We start from the raw sequence: 14,839 nt of genomic DNA on the forward strand, positions 1-14,839 counted from the left end.
AGGAACTACAGCACAATGTCAGGTGCTATACCTTGTTGTATTTTACTGTTCAAATGTCTTACTGGAAGTATTGTTTAGGGGAGGGATGGTAAAAGTAGGTCTACTAATAAAATGCTGCTTTTGATATCAGTAATGAACCATCCACACGTTGCATGTTTTATATGTAAATGTCACAAACGTGGCACAGTGTGCATGATGACAGCAATTACCCTGCATGACAAAAAAAATCATTCAGTCTACAAGCAAAACAAAAGCCCCCTTGCTTTTGTAATTAGAATGAACTCCCACTTACAATCACATATCACAAATATTTTGGGTCTAAATTAGGAAAACTCAGATGCCCATTTAATCAGCGAAAATCTAAGTGGGTGGTACTGCCACGCACCACACGCTCATCATGTTAAATTATCATCAGTGGTGTTTTGCGGCCCACCTGTTTTTATCAGCATAAAATAAGAATCACAAACTTGCTTGAAAGTGAATGTTGTACATTTTATCTATGCGTTCTGATTGTTTAATAATGCATTAGTCAGAAATGTGGTTATAATTAAAAAAAATTTTAATTTATTACTGATAGTCAGAATCTTTCTGTCTGTGTGTGACGGTTTCATTTGGCTCCACACTCCAAAGTTGCCTACAGGAGCTTCTTGAACCCGGAATAGCTGATAACATACACAGAGGACGAGCCAGGCAAATGAAGACTCACACAGTCAGCAAGGGGTTGGTGCAAAGTGTTCAGTGCTTTTATTTAAAACAATAAACAGACTAATAGTGAAGTGCATCTTCAAATAAATAATCCATAAATTCAAGTTCGTGGTGGAGGTTAAAATTTTCCAGAAATAAACAAATCCAATAAAATCAAGGTTAAAATACAGGCAGAATTTTCCTTTAAAACAATCATGAGCCCCAATGCCCTTCTTAAAATCTGGTGTCTCTTCATGTGGAAAGGTCCTGCCGACCTGTGGTGCCTGCCGACAGGTGTAGTCATCAGTTCTTTCATTGGTATGGCACAAAGTAATGCCAGGATGTCACTCTGCTAGCACCTGAGAATGAAAACAAGTGACAGGCTTTCTCACTCGCATTAAACTGCCAACAACATTTCCACCCATAGCGTACCTTCATGCCACCACTGCAGCTATTTCTCCTGCAGCCTCTTCATCTACCATGTAGGAAAGAGCACTTTTTATAATAATAATAATAATAATAATAATAATACATTTCATTCATATAGTGCCTTTCAAGGTGTTTCACAGAGTCTGACAAAGAACAGCAGGATATATGTAAACAGTGGATACAAATATTTTCTGTATAGAACACTAAGACAGATAAATACAGGATATACAAAGCATTGAATAAAATAACAGCCAATAATGGCAGATTAAAATGCTAAATTCAATACCAAAAGAAAAGCCTGAACAAATAACATAATTTTTGATGTAACACACTGCAAATTATACTGAGCATCTGGACAGAGAGGTAAACTGAAAGAAAGGACAGAATGTTAGGTTAAGAAGGAAAGGAGTTGGCTTATCTAATTCATTTCAGGAAGTCATTCCAAATTCTGGGCACTATACAGCTGAAGGCCCTGTCACCTATGGAGTGCAGGTTAGTGAGGGGTACAACAATATTGACAGAATCAGAGGACCTTAGAGGGCAAACAGGAGCATAGAGATGGAGAAGGTCACTGATGTAGTCCGGTGCAAGGCTATTTAAAGCTGGTTAGGTTATACTGTATTAATAGAATTTTATATATGATCCTGTAAGACACAGGAAGCCAGTGAAGGCAAATCAGTATGGGCGTTATGTGCTCACTGTTGCTGATTGGTGTAAAGGACTCTTGAGGTAGAGTTTAGAATCAACTGGAGCCATGATATAATTAGAAGCAGCACCTGCCAGTAGCTAAACTATACAGTGCAAAGAAAAACTGCTATGGTCAGCTTTTTTTTTTAATTTATTGATTTTAATTTATTGATTTTATTAAAATCAAATAACATTCTATACAAATAACTCAAGTCAGTCATTATACTGTCTTCCAAATATCCTGTGATACGGCCTACTACATTGTGCTGTGGGGTGTCTTCTAACAGCACCCTGAGGAAATCATTTCAAAGTTAATTCACTGGTTCTCAACCTGTGGGGCGGGCCCCCCTAAGGAGCGCGAAGTAACAAAAAGCGGGGCGCGAGGATGTGAAAAAAAAGAAAACAAGAATCAAACATATGAAAAAAAACATCTGTTGAAACCAAAACAAATTAACTTAAACTACATTCTGATACTAGAACAATAAATATAGAGTTAGATAAATGTCGATAAAAGTAGGTATAATAAAATATGCATCTACATTTCAAAAAAATGTTAGCGGGGGCGCGATTAAAACTGTTATGAAAACTCGGGTCGCAAATACTTAAAGGTTGAGAAACGTTGACTTAATTCATTAGCCAATCAGTAGTATATTAGGTTAGGACATTGAAGCAAATGCCCACTTTATCTGAAGATGTTCTGTCTCTATGAAGCCAAGCCCGTTATTGCGGTAAGTCTGTGGCAGAGTTTATTGATAGGATTTCAGTTACTAGCAGACATCAGAAGTTGACAAGAGAAAGCCTTCAGCATGCACTTGCTGTAACTTCCTTTTGGTAGGAGGAAAGGATTAGAGCAGTGCTGCTGTGGTCTTTCATGCAAAAAGTCAAAGTGTGCATTTGTTACGAAAAGTCATTGCTTTGCTTGATGGTGAGAAGTTCAAGGAGACGTGACTTTTGTTAGCAGAGTATCCATGTGCGAGGTAAATTATCTACTTAAATGATGCAGATCTTAAGTAATAGCAGTCTCCATAGTGGTGTCATTGTATATTACATAGTGCCAGAGTAAGATTTCAGTGTCTAGTGAACAATTAACAGTCAGTAACCCCTGTTTAACTCAGAGTATTTCACACATGGTTGAAATTCCATAATGTTAGGTATAAAAAAGAAAATGATTGGCTACACCTTGCATTATTGGTATGATTGACTACACCAAATCTCCAGCTGAGAAAACCACATCACGTCGCTGATTTTTACACTTACGATTGATCGTATCATTCAAATCAGAATACAGAGACTGCATTCTTCTTCATCTTCTCTCACTACAATGTGGGGTCATTGTTTTATAGGTTTCAGTGTGATTTTTACAGCTGGGCACCTTTCCTGATGCCAACCCTCCCCCATTTATCAAGATTCCAAATTGGACGATGCGCATGTTGTGTTCTACTAGCAGGAAATTCTTTAATGAGATCCAATGCACTTACACATTTAATCTAATGGTGATTTTACACAAATGTGCAGGTAAGTGACAGTGAGCAGCAGAGTCATTAAAATGAAACATGATCACTTAAATGAACTCTGATCTCCTGACAATTTTACATGGGTGTAAATTACTACTTACTGAGAGAAACAGAAATCATCCCAGCGACATCAGATGCAAGGCAAAAACCAGCTCTGCCCATCGCAGGGCACACTTGCACATTTTGAACAAATAGAGCCATCAATTACCTTAACTTATACATCTGGAATGTGGGAGGAAAGCAAATTATTTGCAATAAGAAATCCACCTTGACATAGAGAGAATAGGCAAACTCCATGAACCAACAACTGGATAGTCACTCCATCCCAGTTCACTGGAACTGGGAGGTAGCGATTTACCAGTGTGCCAGCTAAACTTTCAAAACCTAACTATGCTGGAAAATCTATAAAGGTATAAAAATCTGATTATAAAAAGAAAGCTAAATGACATCATATTAAAAATCTGTACATATAAAGATAATGATCCAGCAAACCTATATGCATATTCAAAATTAATAAAACATCTAAAAAGGCAAACGCAACATTACAGGAAAGTTTTATATATTACCATGTGCTTAACAATAATAGGAAGCATATATCGTTTAATTTATGGGTCGCTTTCAAAATGCAGAAATAATAAGGGAGCTTTCCTATTCACAACAAGTCAGTCAGATGTCCAGAGCACGTCCTGTAGCACGTGCAGAAAAAGCCACTCACGAAAGACAGCCCTGCCACACCAGTCAGATACCACAAGAAGTTTCTGCAATATATGCACAACTAGCAGCTCACTAAAGGCTGGTTTGTCAATTGAAAATAGACATACAGTGCATCCGGAAAGTATTTACAGCACATCACTTTTTCCACATTTTGTTATGTTACAGCCTTATTCCAAAATGGATTAAATTCATTTTATTCCTCAGAAATCTACACACAACACCCCATAATGACAACGTGAAAAAAGTTTACTTGAGATTTTTGCAAATTTATTAAAAATAAAAAAATTGAGAAATCATATGTACATAAGTATTCACAGCCTTTGCCATGAAGCTCAAAATTGAGCTCAGGTGCATCCTGTTTTCCCTGATCATCTTTGAGATGTTTCTGCAGCTTAATTGGAGTCCACCTGTGGTAAACTCAGTTGATTGGACATGATTTGGAAAGGCACACACCTGTCTATATAAGGTCCCACAGTTAACAATTCATGTCAGAGCACAAACCAAGCATGAAGTCAAAGGAATTGTCTGTAGACCTCCGAGACAGGACTGTCTCGAAGCACAAATCTGGGGAAGGTTACAGAAAAATGTCTGCTGCTTTGACGGTCCCAATGAGCACAGTAGCCTCCATCATCCATAACTGGAAGAAGTTCGAAACCACCAGAACTCTTCCTGGAGCTGGCCGGTCATCTAAACTGAGCAATTGGGGGAGAAGGGCCTTAGTCAGGGAGGTGACCAAGAACCCAGTGGTCACTCTGTCAGAGGTCCTCTGTGGAGAGAGGAGAACCTTTCAGAAGGACAACCATCTCTGCAGCAATCCACCAATCAGGCCTGTATGGTAGAGTGGCCAGAATGAAGCCACTCCTTAGTAAAAGGCACATGGCAGCCCGCCTGGAGTTTGCCAAAAGACACCTGAAGGACTCTCAGACCATGAGAAACAAAATTCTCTGGTCTGATGAGACAAAGATTGAACTCTTTGGTGTGAATGCCAGGCGTCACGTTTGGAGGAAACCAGGCACCGCTCATCACCAGGCCAATACCATCCCTACAGTGAAGCATGGTGGTGGCAGCATCATGCTGTGGGGATGTTTTTCAGCGGCAGGAACTGGGAGACTAGTCAGGATAAAGGGAAAGATGACTGCAGCAATGTACAGAGACATCCTGGATGAAAACCTGCTCCAGAGCGCTCTTGACCTCAGACTGGGGCGATGGTTCATCTTTCAGCAGGACAACGACCCTAAGCACACAGCCAAGATATCAAAGGAGTGGCTTCAGGACAACTCTGTGAATGTCCTTGAGTGGCCCAGCCAGAGCCCAGACTTGAATCCGATTGAACATCTCTGGAGAGATCTTAAAATGGCTGTGCACCGACGCTTCCCATCCAACCTGATGGAGCTTGAGAGGTGCTGCAAAGAGGAATGGGCGAAACTGGCCAAGGATAGGTGTGCCAAGCTTGTGGCATCATATTCAAAAAGACTTGAGGCTGTAATTGCTGCCAAAGGTGCATCAACAAAGTATTGAGCAAAGGCTGTGAATACTTATGTACATGTGATTTCTCAGTTTTTTATTTTTAATAAATTTGCAAAAACCTCAAGTAAAATTTTTTCACGTTGTCATTATGGGGTGTTGTGTGTAGAATTCTGAGGAAAAAAATTCAATTAATCCATTTTGGAATAAGGCTGTACCATAACAAAATGTGGAAAAAGTGATGCGCTGTGAATACTTTCCAGATGCACTGTATGTCTATATATGTTACATCCTACTTTGTTTTGGACTGTTATTTTTGACACATAGTTTCTAGTGGAATTAATATTTTGTAAACAGCTCACATTTAATTAATGCTGAGTAATATAGGTGTGACCAAAGACATTTTAACTAACTGAATACACAGTTAAGGTTTAAACACATGGAAAAAAGTATAAATAAGAAAAAGATAATAAAAAAAGAAAAAGACAATAGAATGGCATTTTAAAACAGATAACTTGATCTAGTGTTACAGTATGTGTCTGACAGATTATGTTTCTTGCTTTCTATGTTGCTTTTTTATTTTGCCTAATTCAAAGTGATTTTATTTGATTATTGTACTTTATTTTATTTTTATATTTCATGTGTGTATTATCATATTTCTGTGTTCAAATGTTTGTTCTCCAGTGTTCTGTGCATTTTGTGGGTTGTTTCCCAAGAGCTGGGCTCACCTGTCTATCTCTGTTGAGGAACTGACCCAAACCCCCGCCTTATAAAGGTTGACAGGAAATCACACTAGTGTGGACATTTCATGAGCTGCATGCACAACAGAAAAATATGGCAGAATAAATGACATAAATGAAAGTGAGATACACATACCACAAATGGCTCTGGTGGATACAAAAAATATTTTCAGTATTAAAGTGACTCTTCATAGTAAATTATATCAAGAAATCCTTTTTGCCACAGTCAGCCATTTAAAGGAGATACAGGGTAAACTGTCAGCTGCATCAATCTATAAGAGAAGAAAATTCTTTTATTTTTATAATGATGATAAAGTACAAGTAAACCAATTCAATATCCAATACCCTCTAAAATGGAATGAACTATTGCTGACATCTATCCAAGTTGCCCACAAACCAAAGTCTCCAGTTGTTGAACCCAAATTACTCAGGTATGCTGCCTCTTCCATTATGCCACTAACTCCAATTTTCCTTTCTACAATATATAAGCCATCTACACACAGGTATGCTGTATCCACTATTAAACCATCTATTGTGTTGTCTATTAATATTAATAATAATAATACATTTTATTTATTTGTAGGCACCTTTCTAAACACTCAAGGACACTGAACAATAGACAAAACACCGATTATTAACAAAAGTAAAATACAAGAGTTGAAATCAGACAGAGCAATTGTAATCAAAGAGAAAAAGCAGTCTTAAACAAATTAGTTTTAAGTTTAGATTTGAAAAGTGAAAATGATTCAACATTTCTAAGCTCAGGTGGTAGTGAGTTCCAAAGCTGGGGAGCAGAGCAACTGAATGAACTCAAGTCACGGTCCAGACCTCAACCTAACTGACATTCTGTAGTATGATGAGAGCAGTTCAAGTTAAGAATACCACAAGTATCATTGAACTGAAAATGTCAGGAGGAAGGGGTTGTAATTCTTCTAATCATTTTGCATGAATGATCTATGACTATTGAAAACCTTTTAAGGAGGCTCTCTTCAAAAGGAGGTTCTAAAAGTTACTGTATACAAGGAGTCACATCTTTTTTTATCCTGGGCTATGAATATTTAAACATTTTGCTCAATACTGACAAAATGATAGTGTGTCTTTCTATTATTGTGATTTAAATGAGTAATTGGTAAAAAAAAAAAAAAATCCAGGTAATGCCAAAGAGTTCACAAATGTTTCCTTGCAATTTTAATTTAAATCAAATAATGTTTCCCATGAGTGCAAACATCTATGTTTTACTTGCTCAGTCTCAAATTACCGCTGCTCCCAAACTCACAACTTAAAGCTTCCATCACTATTATTTTATTTTGTGACTGACTTGTCTAAAATCTGTTACATTTACATTTATTCACTTGCCAAATGCTTTTGTCCAAAGTGACTTACAAAACAGGTAATATAACTGAGTAAACATCAGCCTGAGGACTGTTTTGAAACAAGTGTTACAGAACAAAGTTACAAAACTGACCATCACATGTAAAGAGTGATAAACCAACAGGACACCACAAGACTAACTACTCTTATCTTAACTTTTAAGATCTTATTATGAGCGCCGATTCATTGACTACTCTAAGGATTTTAACTCAATGTAAATTCTGCACAGTGCCACTGAAGTAATCTAAAATGAAGAGTGCCAAGAGCTCATCTTAGCTAGTTGAAAACCTCAACAAGTAGCAAGTATAAAATATTGGCAATATTTTATATGCCATGATAAGCACTGCAGGCTATGATTAACGTGGTGATATCTTAAACAACTTACTAGTAAAATTTGCTCATTCCTTATTAAAGAAGAACTTCAGCTCTGCCATCCCCATTTTAGTGCTTTGTTTTGGTTCTGTGTCTATGTTTCTCCTGAATTCAGAACAAATGTTTCTAAGCCAAAACAGTCTGCAGATTTCTGTCATCTACAGTAACTGAAAATATTACCTCTGTTTTGAGGATTAAAAACCTAGATTAGGAAATCCCCATGGTAAAGTTTTCTTTTTTCTTAATTGTATTTTTTTTTTTAGAAAACAATCTTATATCTTACTGAGAGACCTTTCACAGCCACAGTTGCTGTTTCCTGTTCTGTTTGCAAAATCATAAAGATTAACTCTAAAGTAAATACTGAAATATTTTGCATTATTAAGCACCAAAATGGTGCTAGTAATGTTTCGGCATGGACTCTATACTCACCCTTTTCAGCATTTCACTTCAAAATCAAAATGCTTTGCCATTCAGAAAAATATGAATAAAAAAATATGTGAAAGTTTGACATCCCATCCCAGGTTAGTTCATGCCTTACCCCATGGTTGACTTCTCTATCATTGTGATAAGGAAATGGAAAAATGGGCCCAGAAAAAGGACACATGGATGAATCAACCAAAAATGCTAGCTTCTTAAACTTTTATGCCAATTTTTCAAACAACTGTAGTTTTATTTTCAGACTTTTAAGGAAGAGTGGAATGGTGATGGCACTGCTGCCTTTTAGCAAGAAGACTGGGGTGTTCCCTGTGTGAAGTTTGCAAGTTGTCCTTGTGTCCACAAGAGTTTCGGCCAAGTGAAAGTAAATATGTGGTTTGAAGTTGCATGTTTACTAAATCTTTTACATGTTCATTTTTATAGATTACATTATTTTGATCTTCTTACTAAGAGTTTAACTTTAGGTTTTTGAAACATTTATACCTTTTTTGTTATCAATTAAGAGTGGGCATCCCTAATTATGTTATACTTCTTTCTTCTTCTTTCGACTGCTCCCGTTAGGGGTTGCCACACCAAATCATCTTCTTCCATATCTTTCTGTCCTCTGCATCTTGTTCTGTCAAACCCATCACCTGCATGTCCTGTCTCACCACATCCATAAACCTTCTCTTAGGCCTTCCTCTTTTCCTCTTGCCTGGCAGCTCTCTCCTTAGCATCCTTATCCCAATATACCCAGCATCTCTCCTCTGCACATGTCCAAACCAACACAATCTCACCTCTCTGACTTACCATGTAATTATCTGTATAATTACAGAGTAGCTAAGTGTTATTACCTTTTACTTACTGTGTAATACAGTGTAAGACTACAATTAAACACTCAATTGTAATTGTTATTCCACAATTTTTATAAGTACGGATGTATATAAACTGTGGAATAAAAATTACAATTGAGTACTTAATTATAGCGTTACATTGTGTTACACAGTTAGTACAAGGTAATAACACCTAGCTACTCTTTAATTATACAGGTAATTACTTGGTAAGTACGGCATATTTCGGACACCTAATCTAAAATGATACCCTTTTTTTAATTTTTTTGGGCTGTTTCCACTGCCATTTGTTTTGTTTTGATGACAGCGATTTTGTAGCACTTGTTTTTAGGATAAATCTCTTGTTCTTGGAAGATGTAACTGCAATGTTACGATGCGATGCGTTTTTAAAGGTTGCCAATTTGATGAGTTTCCCAATCCAAGATTCCAGAATACAAACTTTTTTCTCAGCCAAACTTTTTTTGTTTCTGGCTTTGATCTCTTGACTTTGAGTTTTGATTTTGCTATTGTTTGGCTAAATCATGTCTTGATCACATGGTTTTGACCATAATGTTGCTCATTTCTGATTATGTCTTCTCTTCCGGTCCTATTCCTTCTTCCTGCAGCTTTTCTCTAGAATAACAGTATGTGAATAATAAGAAATTTATGCTCAAACATCACAAGTTTACACTTTTAAAATTATTAATTACAATAATTTAGGTAGGCCTATCACAGCCCCTTTGATTAAAAAAACATATTCACTTGCAAAAGGATTAACACCCTTTATTATTTCTCTAATTTTACGGAACAATACCTTGCTAAAACTTTGTTTTATGTGATATTTTTATTTCAAGACACCACAACTCTAAATTATTAATGATAAAAAGGAAGTGTTTTATGTTGTAGAAAGAAATTAGGGATAAAGGGAAATACGGTGTTTGCATAAGTATGCAATCCCCACAACTTTATATTTTGAGGAACCACCCTTGACAGCAGTAACAGCTTTAAGACTTTCCAGTTAAGTATGTAGCAGCTTTTGCGTGCTTTCCACAATTAAATTTGGTTCATCTTTCCAAGCAGATTTACTCCAGGTTGTTCGGGTTGGTCGGCTGATGCTTTTGCATATCAATTTTCAGATAGGGTTATAGATTTTCAATCAGATTGGTATCAACACCTTCACATGGTCATTGTAGCACATTAACCGTTTTGTACTTGAATCCCTCCATAATTACTTTGTCCTTGTTTTTCTTATCGTTGTCCTGCCAAAAGACGATCCATCACCTAAGCTCCAGTTTTTAACAGACTGAAACAGAATGTCTTGCAGTATTGGCTTGTATTTTCCACTATTCATTCTTTTATTTTAACTAGATGCCCTATTCCTGAAAATGAAAAGAAGCCCCCGAGAATAATGCTATCATCATAGTTCACTGTAGGTGTGGTGATTGGTGACACATAGGCAGTATTACATTTGTGCACACATATCATTTTAAACTTTGGCCAAAAAGTCTTATCTTAGTCTCATATGACCACAAAACCTTTTTTCACATTGCATCTGGGTCACTCTAATGTATTTTGACAAATTCCAGACATACTTTAATTATGTCATTATTTTTGAGAAATGTCTTGTTTTGCACTACCTGCCATGAAGGCCAGTGTTATGCAAAGTTCTTGATGGGGATGACAGGAGCACCTTTACTCCAGTCTCAGCTACTAAGGAACAGATTAAGGATATGCACAAATGCAACCAAGTTACAAGAAATGAAAAAAGTCATCATACATGCGTATACATTTAATCCTACATGTCCTGAGGTATAAATTTCGTCAGCCCAGTTTAAAGTTGCATGGAGCAAGTGACTATCACAGCAGCACTGAGTGTATGGCAAGAAGCAACCTGAAGCTGCTGCTGATAACATTGAGCCAGCGTGTATAGAGAGAGAGATTAAGAAAGTATGTAGCTTCCAATCATGTGACAATAACTGAACAAAAATCATAGGTATTGTGACAGTTTAGGGCTGTATCGCTCCCTTGAACCCCTGTCCAAGACTCCAGACACCAGGTAAAAGTCCAATAATCGACTTTATTCAAATGCCACAGTGCACAAAGCACCCTCTCCTCCACTATACTCATACAATCACTAATCAATATACAATAAACCAATCCTCCGACTCCCAGACGCGTTGCCACCCTTCCACCCAGCTCAGCTCGCCGTCTGGGAGCTCCCATAATCCTTTTATTCTCCCTGACCTGGAAGTGTTTCCAATCCCCAGTCCATGTGATTCAATATTACTTCCGGGTCAGGTACAAGTCCTTCTTCTTCACCCCGGAAGCACGTCGCTCTTCCTTTGATGCACTTCGGTCCTCCCTGCAGCTCCCTCTTGCAGCCCCTGTAGTACCCAGCAGGGCTGAGGATAAAAACTACAAAGTCCATGACTCCCTGCTGGTCTTCGGGGCACCTCCATACTGCAGGGAGGGCTCCATCTGGTGGCCTGGGGGATGACAAGCCGGCCAAATACCACAGTATACATGTAATCCTGCATATGCTAAGGGGTAAATGTAATCCATCCAGTTTAGGGTGACAGGCGGCCAGTGATCTTTGAAGCAGCACTTGGAGTAAGGCAAGAGGCAGTCAGATGCCGCTGGTGTTTTACACTAAATTACAACAGATGTTGTGCCGAATCCATTGACCCCCACCAAATAACCATCCCATCCACTATGGAAGTACGCCTCTGGCTTTACACCACATGATAGCGCAATGTTCACTGGCTTCCCTGAAACTCTGAACTGTGTGGATTATATTTACCCCTGAGTATATGCAGAATTAATATCTATACCTATTCCTTTTGCTCACTTTTTGTCACTTGATACCACAGGTACACATCCTTAATGTATCACTTGACAGCTGTTTCAGGGCTTGCGGGGCAGTCAGTGACTTTTACGTAATAATGCAATACTTTTGCAAAATAACATAATAATTATTGTGTAATAATGAAATACATTTGCAAAATAAAGTACCGGTAATACATATTGCAAAATAATGCAATTATTTTGTGAAATAACATGATTATTCTTTCCACTGATATTTGACTGACCAGGACATACAAGGGAAACAACCAGTTATGCCCGTGCATTACATCATGACATGGTGAGAAAAGTATGGAGTATGTTTTTGCAAAATTGATTTCTAGTGTTATTGTCTTTAACATTATTTTACTGTTTTTGTTTTTTTTTTTTACAGGTAGTCAAATGTTTCTACAGAATTACAAGCATGCTTTAATTTTAAATATTTTTTACGGACAATTGGCAACCCAAGGCAGGTCCCCTTTTAAACTGGGTGATGCCCCAGCTGACCCCCAACCCACCTCTGTAGGGCCCGACTTTAGGCAATTGATTTTTTAACTTCTGTAAATGTAATACTTGCACAACACAAGGACTGAATATTTTAAAAAAGCAGTATACACTCACCTAAAGGATTATTAGGAACACCTGTTCAATTTCTCATTAATGCAATTATCTAATCAACCAATCACATGGCAGTTGCTTCAATGCATTTAGGGGTGTGGTCCTGGTCAAGACAATCTCCTGAACTCCAAACTGAATGTCAGAATGGGAAAGAAAGGTGATTTAAGCAATTTTGAGCGTGGCATGGTTGTTGGTGTCAGATGGGCCGGTCTGAGTATTTCACAATCTGCTCAGTTACTGGGATTTTCACGCACAACCTTTTCTAGGGTTTACAAAGAATGGTGTGAAAAGGGAAAAACATCCACTATGCGGCAGTCCTATGGGCGAAAATGCCTTGTTGATGCTAGAGGTCAGAGGAGAATGGGCCGACTGATTCAAGTTGATAGAAGAGCAACTTTGACTGAAATAACCACTCGCTACAACCGAGGTATGCAGCAAAGCATTTGTGAAGCCACAACCCGCACAACCTTGAGGCGGATGGGCTACAACAGCAGAAGACCCCACCGGGTACCACTCATCTCCACTACAAATAGGAAAAAGATGCTACAATTTGCACGAGCTCACCAAAATTGGACAGTTGAAGACTGTAAAAATGTTGCCTGGTCTGATGAGTGTCGATTTCTGTTGAGACATTGAAATGGTAGAGTCTGAATTTGGCGTAAACAGAATGAGAACATGGATCCATCATGCCTTGTTACCACTGTGCAGGCTGGTGGTGGTGGTGTAATGGTGTGGGGGATGTTTTCTTGGCACACTTTAGGCCCCTTAGTGCCAATTGGGCATCGTTTAAATGCCACGGGCTAACTGAGCATTGTTTCTGACCATGTCCATCCCTTCATGACCACCATGTACCCATCCTCTGATGGCTACTTCCAGCAGGATAATGCACCATGTCACAAAGCTCGAATCATTTCAAATTGGTTTCTTGAACATGACAATGAGTTCACTGTACTAAAATGGCCCCCACAGTCACCAGATCTCAACCCAATAGAGCATCTTTGGGATGTGGTAGAACGGGAGCTTCGTGCCCTAGATATGCATCCCACAAATCTCCATCAACTGCAAGATGCTATCCTATCAATATGGGCCAACATTTCTAAAGAATGCTTTCAGCACCTTGTTGAATCAATGCCACGTAGAATTAAGGCAGTTCTGAAGGCGAAAGGGGGTCAAACACCGTATTAGTATGGTGTTCCTAATAATCCTTTAGGTGAGTGTATTTCCTTTTTGTGCTTGTTTAAAATAAAACCATGTCAGTGGGTTTCAGTGCTTTTAAACAAAATTTTACAAAGAGCAAAATTTTAGTGTTACTTGGTACAATGAGAAACCTTGGCACATACTTTTTCAGGGCACCACATATATATACTAGAAATTTTTGTAAATTCAAATTTTAAATACACTCTATTGTACACAGTTATCCAGTATATCATGCATGTGACAGAATAACGTCACTGTACAGTACATGACCATTTCTGCATTGGACTTGTTTTGACAATTAGGGGGCAAGATATTTAAGAATGTGTGTAAACCACTGATCATGTAATTCACTATACAATTCCCTTAAGAGTGAATCACTCACAATAAGTCAGTCTCTCAGTCATACTCTGGCCCTTTGATTAATACATTCAATCTAAGCTTTTATTTTTGTAAGAGTTACGATAACATCACTTGACTCTAACTCTGATCATAATGCATAATGCACAATAGCTGCACAGAAGCTGTATGGGGACTCCAAAACTATGCAAAATACCTCCATTTGTGATCTCACTTGAAATTACTGGTTTATTATAAGAGTGTAATCAGACAGACGTTTTCATTTTCCTTGAAGATGTTAGAAGACAAAACATTATTTTTAGTCAAGGGCTTCTGCTTACTCTGTTTACTGAAATACTGCAGAGCCAAAAATAGGTGCTCAAAGCAAGGCATGGACAATTTCACACACAGAACTGTAACTGTATCTCTTTCTGATGCTGTCTTAGATCTCTTAAATAATCCTGAAAAAAAATAATAAACTCTTGAACAATTAATGGATTCTATCCATTTCATATACAGTATGTGGCCAAAAATAATAATGTGAGAAAACGAAAAGGTGAGCAATTATACTGAGAAGTAGCAGTCAGTATAAAGAAGCTGGCTGGGCTTGTTTATCACTTGAATATGA

The 14,839-nt window shown here is 37.9% G+C and overlaps 1 long non-coding RNA gene across 2 annotated transcripts in view; it reads right to left on the reverse strand.

The window, feature by feature from the left end:
• Positions 1-769: 769 nt before the first annotated feature.
• Positions 770-14,839, reverse strand: part of LOC120543199 — a 30,954-nt gene continuing 16,884 nt past the window's right edge. For both annotated transcript variants that reach the window (XR_005636309.1, XR_005636308.1), the window contains 2 exons: positions 6,369-6,504; positions 770-1,043 (listed from right to left, as the gene is read on the reverse strand). This is a non-coding gene — a long non-coding RNA (uncharacterized LOC120543199). The remainder of the gene's footprint in view (positions 1,044-6,368; positions 6,505-14,839) is intronic.

This window comes from Polypterus senegalus, chromosome 13 (assembly GCF_016835505.1).
Source record: "Polypterus senegalus isolate Bchr_013 chromosome 13, ASM1683550v1, whole genome shotgun sequence".
NCBI lineage: Eukaryota > Metazoa > Chordata > Cladistia > Polypteriformes > Polypteridae > Polypterus > Polypterus senegalus.